General features: G+C 34.6%; 1 non-coding gene across 1 annotated transcript; it reads right to left on the bottom strand.

Annotated features, from left to right (window-relative positions):
• Window positions 1-1,933: 1,933 nt before the first annotated feature.
• LOC120087379 lies at window positions 1,934-2,039 on the bottom strand. The gene has a single exon (XR_005484516.1). It is a non-coding gene; the product is annotated as a small nucleolar RNA R71 (small nucleolar RNA).
• Between the last annotated feature and the right edge of the window lie 7,705 nt (window positions 2,040-9,744).

The raw sequence follows: 9,744 nt of genomic DNA, 5'->3' as shown, positions 1-9,744 counted from the left end.
TAACTATTAATTTTAAAGCTTGGTTTATGTTTAGGCTTGATTAAGGATTCAAGAATTTCACAAAGATTCAATTGCTTTTTGGTTCGACCTAATATTAAGGTATACATATATGTTGTAGAATCATGATGTTGAGGTATATGTGTATGTTGTAGAGTCATGATGTTGAGGTTTATATATATGTCATATATTCATACAGTGATGATTATGATGTTGAGACTGTGGAAATGTCCTTACTGATTAGTTAGATGCCCATTAGAATTTGTCCTTACTAATTAGTTAAATGTCCATTAGATTTTGTGTTTCCTTCAGGATTCACCAGTTTGTGTTTCCTTCGGGATTCACCAGTTTGCATTTCCTTTGGGATTCACCAGTTTGTGTTTCCTTCAGGATTCACCAGTTTGTGTCTCCTTTGGGATTCACCAGTTTGCGTCTCCTTCGGGATTCACCAGTTTATGTCTCTTTTGGGATTCAGCGTTTGTGTTTCCTTTGGGATTCACCAGTTTGTGTTTCCTTCAGAATTCACCAGTTTGTGTTTCCTTCGGGATTCACCAGTTTTTGTCTCCTTTGGGATTCACCACTTTGTGTGTCCTTTGGGATTCACCAGAGATAGCAGACATACTTAACTACAGTCGGATAGAACTCAGTTTCCTTTTTGTTTCATGTGTATATGTGTCCCATGAGAACTAGAGCAGTTTATATGTTTCACAAGAGGTGGGTATCTAGAGGACATAGATGCCTAGCCTGCCCCCAGTAGTGGGGTTACTTATTGAATATTTTATACTCATTCTTTCTCATGTTGTTGTTTCAGGTAAGGGTAGAGATGCACCGGCGATGGACAAGTGGAATTCGTGATCGAGCCACTGGGACTAGTTTTTACGCTTCCGCTCATGAGATTTAGAGTTCTTTTCATGTTTTTCTCAACTTTTAGTTTTGATGTTTAAAACTTATTTTTAAGAATCGTTTTTCAGACTTATTTATTATCCTTGATGATTTATGGGTACCCTACTATTGTTTTAATATTTGAAATTAATGAAAGCCTTTGAACTTCCCTTATTTAATTAGCATTTATTTCGCAATAACAGAGTGTCATTTTGAGTTCCATGCATGCATATACTTACTAACGGCCTAACTTAAGTCCTAGGGGGCCGGGTCGTTACAAATTACCACCGCATATTTTTTCCCAAGTCTCTGAGCTCGACCCTGGATTTACCAGGAAACTCAGTGGGGTTTATACTTGGATTCCTCTGAGAAAACTTGTTGCTCAACGCATTACCATCACCACATCTCATTCCACATTTTCATCTCATAAAATAAAGCATCAACTTTTTGGCGCCATTGCCGGGGACTTCGGCAAATCATGTGCTAATGGTAATTTTTCTGATTTCTTTGCAACTCTCAATCTCTGGCGAATTATGACGCGAAGATTGAGAGGACATTTCGACGAAGACTGAGAAACAACTGCCAACAACAAGAGAGTACCCTAAGAATGGTGGAACAACCGGAAGAAAAGGTCGCAAACGCGAACAATATAATGGCCAATCCCATCCTTCTGGTGAATGACCGCAATAGACCTATTCGATACTATGCATCACCCAACCTCTATGATTTCTCTCCAAAAATCATGAGGCCAGCGTTAGATGGATCGAGGTTTGAAATGAATTCGGTAACATTGCAGATGATCCAGGCTGCTGGGTAGTTGGAAGGAGGCGTGGCGAAGACCCGCACGCCCACCTCTGGAGCTTCATAGAAATCTGCAACACTTTTGTTTTCCTGAATATCTCTACTGAAGAAGTTCGACTAACTCTGTTTCCATTTTCTTTGTGTGATCAGGTAAGAAAATGGGCATATTCTCTTGAACCGTGAGAGATAACTTCGTGGGAACAAGTGGTGGAAAAGTTTATGAAGAAGTATTTCCCACCAACCGAGAATGCCAAGAGAAAGAAATTAATAACAAATTTTGAACAAGAAAATGATGAATCGCTCAGTGATGCCTGGGCGAGGTTCAAGAGGCTGGTAAGAGACTTTCCACATAATGGCTTACCAGACTGCTTGCAAATGTAAATCTTTTATCAAGGACTGAACCCTGCTTCGCATACCGCTGCCAATGCGACAGCAGCTGGTGGCCTGCTTGACAAAACATATGAGAAGGCCAAGAGTATACTTGATCGCATTTCCAAAAATCACGAGGATTAACGGGAAAGTGATCAAAGATTAAGAATTAAAGATAATGACACAAACAATGGGACCATCGAATCCCTATAGAATTAAATGATGCGATGATGAGTTTGATACAAGGCATCGCAATTAATAGCACGGGAGCGAAGAAAGGGCAGGTCAACGCAATTGTTCAAACGACTGCAAGTTGTGTCATCTGTGGAGATGCTCATTCAATGGAAGAACGCCCAGGAAATCCGCAGTCAGTATGCTTTATAAAGAATAATCCCTATTCTGATACATACAACCCCGAGTGGAGAAACCACCCAAATTTCGCGTGGGAAAATCAACAACAAAGCTTTCAACCAGTGGCACAAAAAGGAGGGCCACCCAGATTTCCTAGAGGAGGACCATATAAATAATCATCAACCTCGTAGTATGCTAGTAATGGAAGAAATGACCAGAGAAATGACAAACGCATCAATAAGAGTTGTTGATAGAACAGGTCCATCAACAAGAGTAGTTGATGAAACTAATACTTCACATCCTTCTCAAGAGTTGAGAATACCTTGACATAGTGGGAGGGTTGTGCAACAGCTTGACTGGTACATGGGCTTAACCAAAACTCAAGTCATCATACCAGATGATGGCTTAGAGGATCCATTAACTTTTAATAAGCAATGGATGATGTGGATAAAGACCAATGGATTAAAGCTATGAACCTTGAAATGGAGTCTATGTACTTCAATTCAGTCTGAGATCTTGTAGATCGACCAGAAGGAATAAAACCCATCGGTTGCAAGTGGATCTATAAGAGAAAATGAGACCAAGCTGGTAAGGTACAGACCTACAAAGCTTGGCTTATGGCAAAAGGATTTACCCAAAGAGAGGGGGTAGAATATGAAGAAACCTTATATCTGATTGCCATGATAATGTCAATTAGAATAATCTTATCCATATCTGCATTTTATAATTATGAAATATGGAAAATAGATGTCAAGAAAGCCTTTCTAAATGGCTATCTTGAAGAGAGTATCTACATGTCTCAACCAAAAGGGTTTATAAAACATGGTCAAAAGAAAATTTTTTTGCAAGCTTAATCGATCCTTTCATGGGTTGAAACAAGCGTCTCGATCCTAGAATATGAGATTTGACACTGCAGCATTATCTCAAGCATTTTGCATTTTATATAGACAAGATGTTGTCTAAATATAAAATGCGAAATTCCAAGAAAGGAACATTTCCTTTCAGACATGGAATTCATCTTTCTAAGGAACAAAGTTCTAAGACACCTCAAGAGGTTGAGGTAATGAAACGAATTCTATATGCATCAGCAATAGGGAGTTTTAACATATGCCATGTTGTGTACTCGTTTTGACATATGCTATGCAGTTGGAATAGTCAATAGGTTTTAGTCCAATCCAGGATATGATCATTGGACTACCGTTAAAAACATCCTCAAATATATTTGGAGAACGAGGAATTAAATGCTTGTGTATGGTGCTGAGGATCTGATCCTTATTGGATACACTGATTCTGACTTCCAGACCAATATAGACTCAAGGAAATCAACTTTGGGGTTAGTATTCACTCTAAATGGAGGAGCAGTAGTGTAGAGAAGTATCTAACAAAGTTGTATTGCTGACTCCACAACGAAAATTGAGTATGTAGCTACAAGTGAAGCAGCCAAAGAAGCAGTATGGCTCAGAAAGTTCTTGACTGATTTGGAAGTGGTTCCAAATATGCACCTGCCAGTCACACTATATTGTGATAACAATGGAGCCGTTGCAAATTCCAAAGAACCTCAAAGCCATAAACGAGGAAAGCATATCGAGTGGAAATACCATCTCATCAAAGATATTGTACATAGAGAAGACGTGATCGTCAAGCAGATAGCTTCACAAGACAACTTAGCTAATCCATTTACGAAGGCTCTCTTGGCTAAAGTGTTCGAGGGTCACCTAGTAGGACTAGGTCTACGAGTTACTTATAACTAAGGCAAATGGGAGAATTTATGGGTATCTGATATCTTAGTTTATTGTATTTATTCTTTCATTGTACTCAATATTGTATATATTTGTCCATTGGAGTTTTAGTCCAAGTGGGAGTATTGTTGGGTTGTATGTCCTAAAACTCGCAGTTTGTAAAGTTACACATATTCTATTATCAATAAAGATGTTATTCAACATTACTTCAATAAAGTTATTATCGAATTTATAAATTGCATTTATAAAGTCTAAGTACAATAAACTAAGATCCATGGCTATTATATGAATACTTGAACTTTATGTGGAGACATAAAGATGGATCAAGTTCGAGTAAATAGCCAAAACGGTCTATAGTATACGAATAAGGTTGGGTACCTTATTCTAGTAACATTATTGGATGCGGCCCACTCTGTAGTTGTTACAATTTGTTATAAAGTTACTAGAAATGAAGTGATTCTGATTCGTTCATGTATTGACATGAGGAGTGGGGCCGTCCTATGCAATGAGTTTGTGTAAGATCGGACCATGAAATAAGTCACTCTTACTTTATAATGTTGTTTACTGTTTAAGACTAAATATTTTGCTTAGATGATCTAGGTAACTGAATCTTAATCTTGATCTAACTATGAACTCCTATTTATTCGGGATTATCCTTAGATTTGCATAGGTGAGGGTTGGCTCAACAATGCCGCCTCAATAAGCCTCCCATTTCAAGGGTAAGACTAGGTAGATAGCTAGGGATATAGGATGCAAGAAGGAATTCACGCCTCCAGAGTTAAGGATAGAAGAAAGGTTGTTCTCTTAAGTACTGAATTCAGGTCTTGAACAAGGGGCCTCACCCTCTCATTGGTCCGAGAGGGATCCGGTTTAGTGATTGGATCACAAACCAATTGTTCATTAGAGGATCAATGGAACTTAAGGAGCAAGATGTAATATCGGGGGTAAAACAACATATTGACCCAGCTGTTATTACGAACAACCTGTGAATGGTCGATTTACTGATTATGGTTAAATCAAGTGGACACAAATATATCTACAGTGAGGAGAGTGCAATTATTGAGCTATAGTGGTGTGACTTGATAGTTAACGAATACTGATTAATTTGGTCTAAAGAGTTTTAACCAATTAATCTTAAATTGTTGAAGCTCATGATCTGTAAGTCCATAAGGTCTCTCTACTAGCTCGTAAACATGAACATCTTGAACTAATAAATTGAGTGATTTTGGAATAATTTCAATTTGAAATGTTCAAATTAAATTTCAATTAGAAATTTTCAAATTGAAATTAGGGTTTGCATTTGAACAAGTTCAAAATCAAATTAGGGTTTTGAACAATTATATTGGATATAATTAAACGTTTAATTTATCGAAATTAAACAAAATTAAAGAAATTAAATATATTTAATTATGAAATTAAGTATGATTTATATGAATTAGATTCATATTAAACTTAGGTGCTTGATTAATTTATTAATTAAATATATTTAATTAATTAAAATTAAATTAATTTTAATTTTCAAACTTTATAATCAATTTCAGAAATTGGTTTTTGATTTTAATTAATTTGAATTAATTAAAACCAAATTAAATTGGAAATTAATGGTTGTAGTGGAAATTTCCATCAAAGTTGGAAATTTTAAGTGTTTTGTTAAAAACCATCCACCTAGCCCACTCCAATTGTTTTTTTGAGATGTCATTGAGCTGAGCTTTTAGTGCATGCATGTACTTGGTGAATAAAAGCTCTGAAATTGGAGATTGGAAAATAGGAGTTTTTCTAAGTTTTTAGAAAATTGCTACAAAAATTCTTCCTCACCCAAAACTCACTTCATTTATTTCACCAAGTTCACTTCAATTTGGAGTTCTACCACTCATATTCAAGGCTGAGAATAGTAGAGAAGATCTCCTGGTGATTCACTGAAGAATTGGAGTTGTAATCACATGAAGAGCAGCTTGGAATTGGGAGAATTCATCAAAGGTATATGTTGTTGAGAAACTCTCTTCTTAAATTTTTGTTTAAGCATGCTTTTAGAACTCAAATTAAATGTAATTAGAGTGCTTATTGATTTTGTTTCCTTCCGTTGCATGTTAGCTTATCCTATAAAAAAGAACAGTAACCCTTGATGATCCAATCTTCTCGCTTCCTCTCTAGTGGTCACGGATAGTAAAAGCTTCTTCTTGATCTTGAACACCACAACACATAACTTCTTGGACAACCAATGAAGTCTTCCTTGTTATTCTCAAGGAGAGAACCAAATGCAGAGTTGTGTGGGCTTACCTTTTGGTAAGAGTGGGAGAAGAGAGATCTTGAGAGAATATCTTTTTAGCATAGAGAACCTTTCTCCTGCATATTGATTTTCACGTAAAACCAACAACCTACCCACTCCTCTGCCAAAAACTACATATAAGAGAGATACCCCTAAAACTTAAAATAAATCCTAAGAAGTTATTAATTTTGAATTCAAAATTCAAAATCAACTTTAATCCGATTATATTAACTAATTAATATAATTAAACTATATATTATACCTTAAACTATATACTATAGAAATACAAGCTATTGCAGCCTTTTATTTAGAATTTTGAGGGTTGATGAGCAGAGTATGCATTAATATTGCTAGGAATTCATGTTGAAATATGAGCTTGCGTCGATTTGCACTGAAAATTCCCGCTAACTTTATATCATGTGTTATCTTGCATCAAAATGTCTATTTTTGCAGCTATCATAGGAATGATTGCATGCGTTGATCCCAAACCATTGCAAAATTGATCGCATGCATTGATTTTCAAGAAGACAAGTTCGTAGCATGGAATGTTGCAATTACAAAGTGATAGTCGTAATAGAAGGTTGATCGAAAAATGGATGGAATGTGTTGATACTTCAGAAGAGACATTCATGAAACCATACCTTAGGAGTATCAAAAAGATAAGATCATGATGACATTTCACCTACCATGTCAGTGATGGCAGTAATTCAGAGTGAGATTACCAATGTTGTCGCTAAAGAGAAGGGATTCTATGTCTTAAGGGGAGCTTAAAACTTCATACTCGATAAGGATTTCTTCATCTTAAGAAGAACCTAAGATTCATCTGTGAAGGAAGTTCACTGAGTTGCAAGAAAGATAATCAAGTGGAGAGGAGTCTCACACACTGTTGCAAGCCGAAGTATCCAACACTAATATTATCGTACTTGAGGGAAGCCTAGGTGACTTGTAAGTTGGGCTTTACGTGAGTTATTGTAATAGTCGAAGTATTACAGATAAGTACTACGTTGTAAATGCTTAACTCTTTAATACTAGTGGATTATCTTTCTTGGGCACACTGCCCCTCAGACATAGGTGGTTTATTGTTGAACTGGGTTACCAATTCCTATGTGCTTTTACTTGTTTTCTTGTTGTTGGTATTTTATTATTACAATGCTTGTCAGTGCTTTCTGTTTAACATCCGTATTTCGAATGACAAGTCATCCTATCATGTTTTTCAATAATAATAAATGATCAAAATATGATTTTGGTAAGTGTACTTTGAAATTTGTTTAATTTTAATATTTGTACTTTACATAAATCTTAAAACTAATCCCTAAAATGAAACTTTATAGAATTAGCTAAATAATAATAATAATAATTTTTATACAAAAAAATACAATATGTGATATATACTTTTTCAAAATTTAAAGTGAAAATACTAATAACTAACAACAATTTTCAAAGAAATCAATAATAAACTAGCAGTGGGACTAAATTAGATTAAAATTTGACATTTGAAAGTATATAGACTAAAAATGAATAAGTTTGAAAATAATAAGAACAGAAGGATATTTTAACCAAAAAAAAAAAAAAAAAAAACTAATCGTTGGTTTAGTTAAACATGATTGATCAAGGGTATTAAGTACTATTAACTTTATTCAAAAAGTTCAAAAGAATGTATAGGTTAATTAGATGAAACTTATATTGTCAAACTTTGTATAACTAGATTTTTATGTCAATAAAAAGAGTAAAATAAATTGCTTTAAAATATAGGGATGAAATTGATATATATAGAGAGAGAATTGAACAAATAATTGAAACATAGGGCGGGCGGGTTGGCCTACTCCAAATGGAAAAACAGTGAGAGCAATATGAATGGAGGACATTTGAAATAATTTGGCTTTTGAAGGCTCTTTAAGAAAGTGACAATTAGGGTTCATTGAATTCCTTTCAATTTTCAAGCCCTTTTCAAATCACATCTCTAAGTGCCACAATTTGGTAATTCCTCACACTCTTACAAATATGTGTGTATATATATATTATATGATGCTAAATATGGAACTTTTATTCTTTTTTTTTTTTTTTTTTTTCATTCTAGATTTACAAAAGTTTATGAAAATGACCAACTCAAACTTAGGCTTAAGTGATGATCGAACTTAAAATTAGTATGATATGAATTAGAGCAAATTGTACAGTCGACTCAAAATATTAAGTCAAAATGAAATTTGACCTACATTTTAAAATAAAGGTATATGACCTTTCGCTTGCATGAGTAAATATTTTTTTTTCTCTCCTTTTTCATCTCTTTCGATCTGCCTTCCAACCCTCTTACTGCATCTCATCCATCAATTGCAGGTTGTCTTTCCTCTTTTTCTGTCCTTTCCTATGAACATCGAACCATTGTCCTATTATTCTCTCTCCCTCTACCTCAACAGGCTTAGAAATTTGAAATTGTTTCAAATCTAGAAAATTATAAAGATGGAAAAAAATGAGTGAGAATGAGATACAAGTGCAAGAGCATGGAGGGAAAGCAAGAAAAACGAGCAAGAATCTAGAGTGGGAAAAAAACGAGTGAGACCAAGAAGCAAGAGGAAAATTAAAATAAATATTAACGTTAATAAAAGATTAAAAAACTTGATTTTGAGAAATTATATTAAATCTCATTTTTATGTTGTGTCTTAGGCATTAATATGAAGAATCTATTGGGAAATACCTCTCACTTCTAATACATGAATAATCAGGAAAAATAATAGAAAAATTAGAAAAAAAATAAAATTAGTAACACAAGGATTTACGTGGAAAACTCTCAACTCGGAGAAAAACCACAACCCACTAGAAAGAAATTCACTATATGAAAAATTAGAAAAATTGTTACAATTACACAGAACAATTCTCTCCCCGATCCCAAATTACAAGATCACTGTCTCAAAGTTTTTATGCTATTCACACTCTTTTCCCACTCTCAAACTAGAGAATACATAAAGGAAATTTAACTAAAATCAGCACATCCAAGCTTAAACTATTTCTAACTAGGACGACTTGAAACTAGAGACATAGACTCCTTTTATGGGCTTGGAGCCCATCCCATTCTTCAATTTAATTGATGTGGACAAACTACACTTCTAATATTTTGCCAAAATCTCAACAAATTCCACCTTGGCAAGATATTTGAAGAATCCACTATGTGAAAAATTGTTACAATCACAGAGAACAGTTCTTTCCCCAATCCTAAATTACAAGAGCACTCTCTCAAAGCTTTTATACTATTCACACAATTTTTCCACTCTCAAACTAGAGAATATATAAAGGGAATTTAACCATAGTTAACACATCCAAGCTTAAAGTGTTTCTAACTAAGAC

The sequence above is a fragment of the Benincasa hispida genome, chromosome 9 (assembly GCF_009727055.1).
Source record: "Benincasa hispida cultivar B227 chromosome 9, ASM972705v1, whole genome shotgun sequence".
Lineage (NCBI taxonomy): Eukaryota > Viridiplantae > Streptophyta > Magnoliopsida > Cucurbitales > Cucurbitaceae > Benincasa > Benincasa hispida.
Note: the sequence above shows the minus strand (reverse complement) of the source record. Positions and strands in the feature narration are given on the sequence as shown.